Consider the following 13,985-nt stretch of genomic DNA (forward strand, 5'->3'; position numbering starts at 1 on the left):
AAATGATTATGTACTTGTATTTATTTTGTGTACATACTGGCTTTGATATTAAAAACCTTTCCTCTTCTGCTTTTTCACTGGGTTATTATTTGCTTTCTTACAGTCACCAAATTAAAAAAGTCCACCAGAAATTTTGCTCTGTTTAAGGTAACTGTTTGCTACAATGTCTTCAAAGTTTTAACCAGAGGAAAGAGGCAGTGCCCAAAAGGATCAGGTGCACAGGCGATACTTTTTGTAGAAGCAAAGGGCATCAAGATATCCCACAGAGCATGTTTTCAGTCACTCCAAGAAGAAAAACCCTCGTGGGAATCTGGTGTGAAGAAGAGTTGAAAATACTTACCTGGATGGGTTGGTAGCCAAATTTTTTGACCATCATTTTTTGGCTAACATTTTCCTAGTTTTTCCCTGTTGGCTGCATAAAAGATGTAGGGCAAATACAGTCTGCAAAGAAGACACAGTTTGCTTTCTGTGTCAGCATACTTGCTATTACAGGAGGGTATTTTTTGCATGGGAATTGTCTTTGATTAGCACAGAAAAGTCTTCAGGACACCTAATAGCAGCCTAAGCACAGGGCAAGGTCATTGAGAAAAATGAAGCTGAGTGGCTCCAAAGTACACAGTGGGAGGAAGACAGCTGTGCACAAGGGGAAACGAGAGAGGTTCCAACAGGATATGAAGAGAAATCTCTTCACCATGAGGACAGTCAAGCAGAGGAGCAGGATGTCTGCAGAGATGTAGCCTCCCTTCTTGCAGGCTTTTAAGCCCTGACTTGCTTCACTACCTGCTGCAGATCACCATTTTTGTAGCACATCATACCAGTACTGTTACACTGGTAAAGTCACTCTGTTGTAGATGTTGCTTAAATTTCTCCCTGCCTTTACCTGGTGTAATCAGTTTACTTTCAGTTTGTTTGTTACATTAGGTATCAGTTCAACTTCACCATGTTTGGGCATAGTCTCCACTGTGTGAACTCTATAATGTTACCTATAATGTTACAATGTAAATGTCACCTAGCAGGTATGTATGTTTTGCCCTGTTTTCTACAACACCACTTAACACTTGTTGGTCTTTCATAAATTAGTTCATTTGTATTTGTGTGCTCTTTTAAGTAGCATACTCATTGTATGATATTTTCTAGCATTCTATAGGTTGATTTAAAACATTTCCCAATGTTTAAGTATTTGTATTATGACTGTAATTATGTTCACCATCATCTTTGCTCATGTGTGGTTCTATGTTGATCATCTTTGAAGTCCTAGCCATTGCAGATGGTATCAGATTTTATTCCATTTGGGTTTTAGTTGTGCTGACTTTTGGCATCATTCAAACTATTAATACACTACACCAATGTGTTGAAAATATGAATACTTTCTTTAAACACACCTGACATCCAAAGGATAGATTTCCAAAGAAATCTAAAGCATTAATTTTTGTTGTTACTAGCTGTTTTCTCCATCACAACAAGGGCTCTCTAGATAAATCTATACAGGTTTTTGAGAGTATTCATATGACTGCCACTAGAATCGGACTGTTTTTATACATAAAGCAGGTCTGCAAGCAAGGTCTCAGTGCATATTTTTGTATGAGAGAAAGCAGCTCTGAATGATAGTAGCATACTTTCCTACTTGATAGTAGTGACTAATCAAGTGTTTTTGAAAAATAAGCAGTTACAAGTTAGATGAGGCATTGCTAAGCAACTTCAAAATTTGTTTCAATCCTACTTTTCCCATTCCAGTTTTCCAGTTGTCAGAAAAATAATGTTCTCACATGTACTTAGAACATTCCCTTAAAATTTGGAGATTGCTCAGCTGGCTTGCTGCAAAACTATCACATTACTGCTAGATAAACATCATTAAATTGAGTGCAAGACTTTGCTTTCCTCGGCTAGAAAACCTTGTGAATAGCTTGCTGTTGACATGAAAATGATTGAGTAGGAAATAATGGTATGTCCATTTTTGTAAGGTGATTTAGATTGTCCAGGAAAAAGGTGATACAATGCAATCAAATTTAAGATTTTACTTGAGGGAGCAAATACTGCAGGGCTAACCTTACTGAACTGCATACAGGATTTTGGAAAGTTGAAACTTCTTAAGGGAGGTAACAATAGCTTCACATGCACTGGGATGGCTTAAAAAAGATGGGATTTAACAGAAAGAAATGCTAAGTAGCAGTAGTGTAGCTGCATTACTGCTTTATATGGTATTGGTTGTGTAACTATGCCATTGTGTTAGCTTCCACCATCCAAGCATTCTGCTTACTAATTAATGTTGATGAGCAGGAATGGTTCCAGAAAAAAGACTCAAACCAAGCAAGCAAAAAACCCACCTACCACAAAACCACAGTGCTTTGTAGCAAAAAAACATGAAATAAAACAAAAGCTCCTCAATCCATCTTTGTTACTCAGAAAGAGTTGAGAATAGCCTAAGTCTGTACATAGAAATAAGATTTCTGCTACCATAAGGCTATTTAACAGATAAAGGCATATCATAATCCAAGGAAGCAGTCTCTTCTGGTATATTTATTTCTTAATTGTCCTCTCTCTGAGGGTGACAGGAAGTGTTGGTCATACTTTCTCTTTAGAGTGAAATCCTGGCTTGACTGAGGTCTCCCATACTCCTAACTCACCGCAACAGCAACTAAGGGGAGGTGGTAGAAAGCAGGTGTGACATTCTGGCCCAAATGGAGTTTATGCCAAAGCATACACTGACTTAGTGAATTCAAAATTTCACTTAATATAAAAAACTGACCAAACTTCCCATGCTCAACAGAAAAACAGAGGTGTTTTACTTGCACTGACTTTCTAGTTCTCCTTTGCTCATTCTTTCCAGTGAGATCCAAGAGTGGAGCTATACAGCAGTGGCATCCTGCAAGCAGCAAAGGAGAGAACAACCATGTGCTGAATAAGCAAATCTGACAGCAGAAGGCGAGGTCATTAATGGAACTGGGATCAGTCCTGTGGGAGAAAGTTTATTTCAGGAAAAACAGTAACAAAAGGAAGTACAAAAAATTTATTTCTAGATAAGGATTTTTTTAATATATTTTAAAATGTTTCAATTTTCAGGTGAACCATACTGACTTTTTTTTTCAGTGTTACTTAAGCAGAAATTATTTTGATGAAGCTATTTCCAGGGGGATTGCTCTTTGTGTTATTTTACTAGTAAAAGGTATTTCTTTTATTTTCATTTTTTCCTGACTTGTGACGTTCTTAATGCTGATAGGTTTTATGTAAATCATTGTCAAAAGCACTTCTCAACTCTCTCAAAGTTATGAAGACATTTTAATACATGTTTTAACTTCAGAGAAAAGAAACTGAAATATGGGAGGAAATGGGGAAACTCTGGCTCCCCATAATTATGGCTTAATTATGGATTAAATCTTTCTTAGGCATCAAAAGCATACTCCTTGGCTACATCAGAAAAGTGAGATCCAATCCTTAATTCAGTCTGATTTATAGGGGTTTTTTTGTCCATGCCCACTTACACATCTGGAATGAACCATATAATGATGCTTCGCTGTTGTCTCCATTTACTGATAAACAGAAAAACTTACAGGACTCTCAAATTGATAACATATAAAACAAGAACTGCCTTCTATAATATTCTATACTGAAAGAGATTGAATGAATCTGATTGAATCAAGATTAGCCTGTGTTTCATTAACAAAGAGACGAAAAGGAACCTACCCACATCCATTTGGCTACCCTATATCAAAGGATACCCTACTATCTTAGTTTTCACTTCTGTTTCTCTGTTACTGCCTCAGCTCCTGACTCTCATACTGGTAAATAATTCAAAGATATAGCAGGAAATCACTAAGTTAATTTGATGTTTTATATGTTAGATATCTTAATTTACATAGGTGAGCAGTGAAAGCCTCCCATGTGCTAAGTGTCATCCTGCCTTCTGCCCTTTTTCCTTGTATGGTTTTCCTTGCCTTGTCTCTCCAGTCTAGAGGCAAGCTATCGTCATGCAGGCAAGGCAGAGGATTGAGGAGTTTAATGGGACAATATCTGAAGTCAAAATGATGGCAATGGCATAGACTGAGAAGTATTTAAAACTTCTGAATTAACATATGACACGAGAGAAATTATAGTAAGGTGGGGATCTGAGCAGTTATGACCACCTGTCAGTATTGCCTGAGGCCATCTAAAATACAAGTGGATAAAGCTCTTTTACAGATTGTAATGTTTATCTTTAATTCTCTGATAAAATCACAGGAGTGGAAGTCCTCCACTGACAATACTAAAATTTTTATCCTCTCTTAGGTAATACAATTATATTATATTTGAAAAGGATACGAACACCTTTGCTATAGACCAAGGTATCTGTTAATGGAACTCTTGAGGAGACCTGCTCCAAATGTAAATGGAAGGGCTTTATGTAGATGTAACTGAAAATTCTTATTTAATCATGTCTGCTGCAGGCAGTGCTTGTGGAATATTCATTTAAGTCCTCTGTACATAGAATTTGACTCAGTTTATTAGTATCAGTCCAATTTACTTTGTGAACAATTTACGTGATTATAAAAATGTGTTGTAGTAGTGTAGGTCATTTTTGTAGTTAATTTTTAGCCATAAAAAGAATATAAGTATTTCTAAGTATATAAGACTACCTTATCTAAAGATATCTAAAAGCCGTGATGGTCCTAAAGTTTATTTAAACTGGTTGAAAGTCCACAGATTCTATAAAACCTTTAAGCATGCACAGATTCGGTTCAGAAACTAAGGTGTCATGTTGAAGTTAGGAACACTGTCATTCTAAAATCCAGAGAGACACTTGTAAAGAACAGCTAATCCCAAATCTGTATTTCCCTATGGAAATTACACCTTTAGTTTAGACATCTCGGGTGACACACATGACTTGCATTTAGGTTTCACCCTATTTGCTGTTTACTTACATGTGTAGACAGGAGCATAACTCACTTCCACAATTCCCTTGGCCTGAACTAACTGATAATGCTTAAAGCTGGATTTAAACTTGTGATAAAATTACTTTTGGTTTATTAACTCTGTGGTCTTCACACCACAGGAACACGGATAATCAACTTTGTCTTACTGTAATTGCTAAAGTGTGCTTGGATGTAGACAGCTTCTTTCTCTGTGCACTCGTAACACTTCTCCGGAGGTTTGCTGTGATGTACCACAGGCAGCCATGAGACACACTCAGACCCCCACTGATTTACACAGTAAAGCTCAGTACTAGGGAGGACTCTGAAGAAGGCTTGCCAGATTTGTCATTTGGAACTAGGCTAGTCTAATTTGGCAGTCAAACCCAGGTTCTGATTGCAAAAAATAATTCTGTGGGAATGATAAACCCTGCATAAGAACAAATGTGTGCCTCATGCAAGCTCTTGGTTTTCGTTATGTATATAGGGGGTTTTTTATGTTCGTTTGATTTGGGTTTGTTTGGTTTTTTTTTTAACTCCTGCCAAGAGGCTTAGTTTATTCTGTTTCAGCCTATTTTTTTTTTCTAATTTTATTCTCCAGGAGTCAAATCCTCTGATGAAGTAGATTTTAAAGTTCCCTAAAGACTAGTGAAGTATCTGTAACTTATTAACAGTTCCTTAAAGAAGTAACCTCTATTCTAAGTCCTGGGAAATGGAACGATATTGAAATAGGAGAGACAAGCTCAATGTTGCTGATGAATCTTTGAGCAACTCAGTCCTAGAACAGTTTGTGAGTTCTTATTTTTTAACAAATCTGACCTTTTAATTTTAACACATGAACCAGAATTACTTCTTCACGAATAGGTTTGAAAGCATGTCAAGCTATGATTATTCATACTAAAAAAAATTTGGACAAACACAATTTTGTTACAAAAAAAAAGTTGTTTCTTTGTGAAAAGTGTCTTTCCCTTGTAGAAGCCCAGAAGATAAAGACCTAATGTGTATGCCTCATGAACTGATAGTGGTGGAGCCAGCCAGGGATTTTTGGTAATAATACACTGTGAGAAAGAAGAAGATGTGGCTGGAGAAGCAGGAGGGCATATGGAGGTGGGGCAGTGCTTTTCTGGGAAAAATGTTTTGGCTTCTGGAGATACATACAACGCAGTACAGCGTTGGCACTGGAATGAGGTGAGCAAGCTGGCATGGACTGTAAGGGAGGATCAAAACCACCCAAGATCCCTGAAGCCCTCCGACCCATTTCCAGAAAGGTCTAGAAGAACACATTGCACATGCAAACTCATTTACTTAGAAAGAAAGAAACTTAGCTCTAAGGCTACTAGGGCTACAAGTGCTACAAAAAGCTATCTCCACGAAGTCTGGGTGCATCAGCTGGGTCAACACTGGAACCAGAACTTGTGATCTCTCTTTTTCTTTCTTCCTTTCTATCCCTCTCTAATTCACTCTCTCTCTGTTCCCTTTCACCCTACCTCCCTTACCCAAAACCCACTATCATGTGCTTATCCTAGGAGGTCAGGAGTTGAAATTTTTTTCACGTGAAAGAATGGCCTCACTAAATAATTGCAGGATTGCCAGTGTAAGCTGTCTGAACATAGTTGGTTCCAGCATTAATAATTGGTTCCATCACAATTAGTCAATGGCTAATTGGCAAGATTAAGTACACAGTTTACCAACAAGATTGATCTGGATTCCACTTACCAGGAAAGGGAAGAAACCAAAGGAGTCCGTAGCAACTCCAGGCTTCATCAAAATGTCATGTTCATACTAAATCACTTGGCATTGCTCCAAAATTACATTTCTCCATTGTGTACAAACCAGATCTGACATGCCAAGAATAGACAATTAAGAGATTGAGGCAAACATTACTCGATACATTACGTCGCTACATTTGTTTTAAGAACCTTCCATTTATTTGAATAGTGGCCTTTCTAGGAGGTAGCACTGGATGTTGCATTCCCAGTAAACAGCAAAATTTGAATGCATAAACATACAAATAGTCATGCAAACACAATCTGATAGGTTCTCCCTTTGGACTGTCATTTTCTATTAGTGCTGAAATCTTCAGCTCCCAAAAATACATACACACAGGGTGACATAGGTCTTGCAGTATGTATAGGTCAGGAAGCTGGTTAAGAGAGAATGTGACAGCCAGATCTTTTTTTTCTCTTTTTGCATGTGCTTCAGTCTTACTTCTAGCTGCAGCCTTTTAGATACTATTGAATTCAGAGTTCTTTTACACTGGAGACCGTAACTAGATAGCTCTAGGCTTACACATCAAGATTACATAAATCTACAAAACTACTTACTTAAAAGTATAATGGTTAAACTCTGAGAATATTACTCCTAGATGAGAGTATGTGAATGCAGAGATACAGATTAAATATGCACTTATTATGACTTTCTAGATTATTGTGCCTATTTATTCAGCAATAAATATGAATAAAATACTTGTCATTTTATTATTTAATTTTTATGTTGCTTGACAGTATTGAAATTGAGCACTGAAATAGTATAATAGAAAATAGCTCTACATGAACCCAGAATCTTGGATGTGTTAATATAGTTGTAGGTACAATGTTGATAAAACTGATGGTCATTATATATCAGTTAGTATGGCATATGCAAATTTAAAGAAGTTACTTTCTGAAAATTTGAAACTCTTTATAACTAGACCTAAAAGTGGGTTATTTATCATAGTAGTATTCAATTTTTAAGTACTATTTGGGCAAGTTAGCTGGATAGAAAGGACACAACAGTAGGAGACACTGGCTGATACTGAGACTTTAAAATGCTTAGACATATTTGTTACAATTTAAAATCTGTGCTTCATCTGCTGAAGTTAAAAGAAAACAGGCATAGAGTATTCAACCTTCTGAGCTGAAACAATGCTGCCCATTAAGCCTGCAAGTCTTATACAGCCTATTCTATTTGTAGGATCTTAAACTTTTCTCTTTTTAACTCTTTACCTTCCTTTTCCTAATATGTGCATTATTAAATTTTAAATTAGCGTATTGTACTGATTTATAGATGCTTTCAGACTGTGTGTAGGATTTTAACATATTCATACAGAAATATTGGGCAAAAACCTATATGCCTCAGCAAAGCTGCCTAAAACCTGGCTTTGACCTTTTCATTATGTATAATGACTTTCAAAGACGTATGGATACTTCAATCTAAAGCCAGAAGATGTGCTTTGACTTGTTGTGGAAAATCACCTTTCAGCTCTTCTCTTCCTTAATCAGCTCTTTGACCACTTACTTTTTTCCTGTAAAATACAAGAGCCACCAAAAAGCATGTATTTTCTGCTTTACAGGTAGGGCAAATTCCATATGAAGGCAAGAAGAGGAAGAAGAATGGTGGTAATTTTTTTTTTTTTTTGCATGCTTTTGTGTTTCATGAAACAACAGAACTTGTGGCAAGCTGTTTAGAGTATGGTTATATATAGGTATGTGTATATATATACATTCAGAGGAAGAAAATGGAAAGCATGCATTTTACTAGATAAGGGACATTTTAATGCTATTAATCTTGACGTTGGTTCTCTAAGCCTGTACTAATGTTTTACTGAATTCTATAAATCTAGAAGTATTTCAGGTTTGAGCAACTTAAATGTGTTTTTTACTAATACTTTAAAGAGTAGTATATGCTGAGAAATGTATTTTTGTGGAATACTAATGAATACTTTACAAAGTGTACAATACAGCTTTTTGCCATGTTTACAACAGGTAAATATAAGCAATACATCATGACATTGGTTTATTTACTTTGAAAAGTATATATTTTGAATTAAGATGCCACTATTAAAAATGTGAAACATACTAGGACCAGATAACACTAAACATTGTGAGGTTTTTTTTTTTTGAGATTGGGTTTACCAGTGACACTGGAATTAAAGATAAAGAATGTGCTTTTTTTTCTATTTTTTTGGTTACTGTACCGTTGTATTTACTAGCAATTGGTTATTTTAAGACGTTGTAAAGTGTCAAACAATGGAGAAAATGCCTAAGGCAACAAATACCACAAAACTATAATGATAAGTGCTCTCTCTGTATTTTTTTTAGTTACTTTGGCCCCTCTACTGAAAATGTGAGTGCTGCTTAAGTATGCAGTAGAAGAAGTAGCAGTTGGATTTTTTCCTCTTTTTGTCTCCTATAGCAGAAACAAAGTGACATCCAGCTTTTCTGTTGGCTTTGCTGCTTAGGAGTGCTTAGTATGTGGGCACATGCATATAAATAATTCGCTTTTTATGTTGTTTTTGCCAAAGTGCCCTCATTTGAGTGACATTTTTGCTCCATTTACATCAATGTTAAAATTTCCATTAACTTCCCCAGGGCTGGGATTCCACCTGTTTCGTCTAAGTTCACTATAGTTCAGTCTCATGTATTTAAAAGCATTTATATTTTAATTGCTTCAGTGGAAAGCAGTTGTCGTGACCGGCAAATCTTGCAGAGGGCAGAAAGGATCATCTGGCAAAGAACAATGCCACATAAGGGCTTACACAACGGAACAGAAATACTGAGCACTACATTCAGTGAGAAATTGTGTGGTAAGGGGCGTTTCAAATGAATCTCCTTTTACAAAATTTTTTTTCAAATAGGATACTGCTGCTTTTAAAGAGTTTTGTCCAAGCTTACAGCTTCATTCCTGCATATGTGTTGTTGTAAGCAACAGTTTAAAATGTGGGTCTAACGAGATGGAGACAAATCTGTTAACACTGCATAGACAGAGTGAATTATGCAACTTGGCTGGTTTGGATATCTAATCATGACAAAAAAAGAAACAAAGGGTGAAAGTGAGTGTTAGCAATAAAGAAAAGGTTTCTACAAACATAAGTCAGTGCTTTAGTCCCCCGATTCTCTCACCTTTCCCCCCTGCATCTTGCCTGCAACTGTAGTTGTAGTAAAAGCTGTTCAGTGGAGCAGTTTCGCCTTGGCACAGGAGGTGGAACACTCTCTGCATGTCTGTGCTAAGTATGGCTTCAAACCTAAATTTCTGTACTTTCTGCTTCTTGGTGTATTTGCCTTGACTCTTTCCTGGATCCAGGTCTAATTCTGTCTTCTGTGCGTTGTAGCTAAACTCTGAGATAGTTGGAAAAATGTGTTGCTGCAAAGACGAGATGGGGTATCATCCATTTGCTGCCGGTGCTTCAGATTAGATTATCAGTTTTTCCAGTACTTCCCAGACTTAAAGCAGATAAGATAATGTATAGACGTTTTCTCCTGGAGTGCATCAGTGACTGCAGGTGAAGAAGTGTTTGGGATTTCTAAGTTGTTTGTGGCAACAACAGATGTTTCACCAGTTGTGGCTTTGCTTCTTATATTATGGGAGGCAGAGAGAAGCCATTTTTGGGGGGTCACGGCAGAGGTTTTTAAACAGTAAGGTTTTTCTTGTTCCAAATTTTCACATCACTAGCCATTTGAACAGTTTTTAATACTGTGAAGAGTGTTGTCCGTAAATCCATATGATGGCAGTCCCTCCTGTGGTGCTCCTCAACTAGTATAAATCACTGTAATTCCTTTGATTTATGTGAACTGGAATAATCCTGTTTAGTTGAAGATCTGGCCCAGAGTACAGGAAGCGTATGTGTTAGTCAGGGAAGGTTGTAGCAGTTTCTAATTCTCCTACTGACTGCTTTCATGCAGATGTGGAGTGTTTTTAAAGTTGAGATGGTCTAAAAAAGATATTTAGTTTTCTGTTTGTAGTGTCAATATTTTGGTAAGTGAAGCAACATCCTTGGTTTAGGAATTGTTTCATTATTGCTTCACAGGAAATGAAGGCCCTATTTGAGTCTGGACCTTGAAGCAATACTGAAATTTTAAGAGGCAGAAATATTTCTTTAAGGGATAAACTGATTGTATGTGCAAATTTTTATGCAATTAAAATGCTTAGCTACTTCAGAACTTATATTTGATTGAAATTAATGAGACCGTTTATATTCGTGTAAGGTAGATGAATCCAGGTATTTAGACATGTAAAATAAAGTAAAAAATTTTAGAATTTTGTAGCTTGAAAGAGCAATGAGAAATGCAGTTCTCAAACAAAAAAAATGATGATGCCTTTCACTACAGCAGAGCTTTTACAAAGCATCTTTCAACGGAGGATCTTACAATTCTGCTTCAAACACAGAATTACAAGTCAACATTGAAGCCTTTATCAAATGAACAGTCTGAAGGAGAAGAAGAGTGCTCCGATGATCTGTCAGCTGTGGGATTGGGCTCTTGCACCTCATCCTGAGAGATAAGACAGCCTTACTTTCTATAATTTACACACTGAGCAAGCAAGAAGTGCGACTTGCCTAAAGTTACAGCACAAGTCTGTGGCAAAGCTGTGGAATAAAACGCCCTAGCAGATGCGTACATAAGCTGCAATTTCATCTTTCTCTCGTTGATTCTAAGTTGGGAAGAACAACAACTGTTTTGAAATTCAAACCAGGAAGATAATCACGTCTTTCCATGGGATTTGTTGGTTATCCTGGCTAGTTATCTTGATTGAAATGAGGAAACACATTCCAAAATCTAGTGAGTGGGTGGGAGGATTTGGGGTATGGGGAGCTGGGGGTAGAAGAAAGTTTACCCTATGAATTTTCTGATCTGAAGACCAATCGGCTAAATTGATGTTAAGCTGATAAATATTCATATGACCACCTTCCTTTTATCCTCCCCTGTCAGAATGATTCAACTAGAAAAAGGTAAAATATGTCTTGGACATACATATATATAAATTATACATGTAAGCCCTCATCTCTATCTTCTGTATATCTGTTCCTAATCATTTTACTTCTCTCTGTCCTTCTATCTGGTTCATGTCTTTAAAATGCAATCTGAAAAACTGCCACAAGCACACTTGGAGAACCTGACAAAAGTGCAGTTTGGCACTTTCAGATAAGAGCCAATGGCAGTGCTCAGTCTCATAATTTCATCACAGACAGATGGTATTACAAATGCAAGAGCATTCAGGTTTGTAAATGATAGATTTTAAAAGGCAAAACAAATTTCCGTAATTCACTGTGCATTACAGCATCAGTGCCATAAATAAGTGTACTCTCTTGTTTTTTTGCGTGGTTGATTTTTAAATTTATGATGAAGTATATAAAAGTATATAAAATTAAAGTATGCTTACACTGAAAAGATAAAAGCTAGTTTCTGCCAGTGTAATAATGTACATAATTGGTTCTTCACAGCTAGAAACTAGATACTCTTTCATTCATGCCTTCATACCATGGCTGTCTAATTTATGGAACTGTTGGAGGGGGGGCTTTTCAGAGAGGTAGGGGGAAGGAGAAAAAACCCCTAAACATTTCTTACATTGTTACCTGAGTTGGGATATACACATATGACTATGTAAAATCTGTGTCTGGGTGGCTGTTTGTTCTTTCTTGCAGAGTATTCTGTGCTCAGAGTGGGAGGGTCACACTGTGTGACTAATAAGGACAGAGCTGCATCCCCCTCTACCACTCTTTGGAGACTCACTCCAGCAACTCCTCGGCACTACAGCAGCCCTGTACAGGCATTTTCAGTGCTTCTGGGGAGACAGACCAATAAAAAAATTAAAGGTAAGCCACTCATTTTTTGTAGTCAATTATCTAAACGTCTTACATGTGCACACTCACACATACTACACTATTCTTGGCTTGTTTTGTGGTGTTTTTGGTTTTGATTTCCAAAATTGCCATTTAAGTTTATCACTGCTAGTATTAACTATGGTTTATATAAACATGATGGATACCGTAAGTTTTTAATGTACTGCAATCAGCCTGTGCTATAGTATTCTGCTCATGATTGTGTAAATACATTGTATATGCGAATGGGTGACTATAGGTATATGCTAAGATATGCTAACAAAAACAGCCCCGCTAAATGAGCAGTAATTTACAAAACTGATTAAACTGTTGCGAGTGGCCACAATGCTGATTGTGCATATATTTACATTTAAAAACCTACCTCTTAGTGTGCGTGTCCTTGTAATTAGCACGCGTGCCGGGTGGCCTGCATGCGGTTGGTGGGAGCGCGCTGGTGAGTGAGCAGCGGCACGGGCGGGCAGTGCCCTGCGGGGAGGGGGCACCGCGCCGGCCGAGCTCTCGGGCAGAGCCCGGGGATGCCGCGGGCCGACTCCCGGCCGGATGGGGCCAGCTCACCGCCCCCGGCGGCCCCTCACCTGCCGGCCCGGCGCAGGTGCCGCCGCAGCGCCCCGCGGCACAGGGGCTGCCCCGCTCGCAGGCGCCGCCGGCCCGGGAGGGCTCCTGGCCCCGCTCCGCCCCGCGGCTGCGGAGGAAGCGGCGGCGGGCGCCTGCCCCTCGCTTGCTCCCCGGGCTCCCGGCGCCGCAGGCAGGGGCCGGGGAGACGGGGCGGGCCCGGCGGTGGGAGCCCGCAGCGCAGAGCCGAGAGCCGGGGAGCGGATCCGGCAGCGGGGCGGGGGCGCTGCCCGGGCGCCCGGGAGAGCTGCCCGCTTGCCTTCCCGCCCGGAGCGCTGAACCCTCCCTCCGGCAAACGCGGCTCGATCCAAGAGGAACGAAGCTGCCGGCACTGCCGAGTTGAGCCTGTGCTGGCGAGGGCTCGGTCGCTCCACGGGCGCCCCGTAGGCTCCGGTGCGCCGGTTGTGCGAGGGAGCGGAGCCTCCCGGAGCAGCCGGCGGGAGAGGACCCAAGCCCGGAGGTGCGGCGGCAGCGAGGGGCTGGCGGTATTGGTGATCAGAGCACTTCAGAAAACCAGACCTCTGGAGCGGCAGCTCTACTGAATTCCCGATGCCTGCTTGGAAAGCAGGTGCAGGAAATTAAATGATAATTTATTTGAACATGTATTCGCTTTGCTGCTGGTGGGAAGGCTAGAAAAGTTAATCACGATGTAGTTGCTGTCAGTACATGACAGAATATCTCTGATGATGAATAAGGTGCTTTGCGGAAATAATTATAAAAATTGCACATTTTTTTCCTTTTTTTGCAGAAAATGTGATTAGAAAAATATTAGACACTTTCTGTGTTTCATTAAATTCATGTGTATTTATACATCGCAGTTGGCTTAGAAGGAAGCTTTTGTCCCCTAGTGACAGTATCAGTTTATGTGGTTGAAGCCTGTACTTTTGTGAGAT

The 13,985-nt window shown here is 39.0% G+C and overlaps 1 protein-coding gene across 8 annotated transcripts in view; it reads left to right on the forward strand.

The window, feature by feature from the left end:
* Window positions 1-12,298: 12,298 nt before the first annotated feature.
* COL19A1 (collagen type XIX alpha 1 chain) overlaps window positions 12,299-13,985 on the forward strand; it is a 187,579-nt gene continuing 185,892 nt past the window's right edge. For 5 of the 8 annotated variants that reach the window (XM_048296721.1, XM_048296717.1, XM_048296719.1 and 2 more), the window contains exon 1: window positions 12,300-12,453. The gene's annotated coding sequence lies outside the window, so the exon portion shown is untranslated. Of the gene's footprint in view, window positions 12,454-13,266; window positions 13,661-13,985 lie in introns of those variants that run through there. The other 3 variants (XM_048296720.1, XM_048296724.1, XM_048296718.1) reach the window with 3 other exon arrangements.

The sequence above is a fragment of the Corvus hawaiiensis genome, chromosome 3, assembly GCF_020740725.1.
Source record: "Corvus hawaiiensis isolate bCorHaw1 chromosome 3, bCorHaw1.pri.cur, whole genome shotgun sequence".
In the NCBI taxonomy this organism is placed as follows: Eukaryota; Metazoa; Chordata; class Aves; order Passeriformes; family Corvidae; genus Corvus; species Corvus hawaiiensis.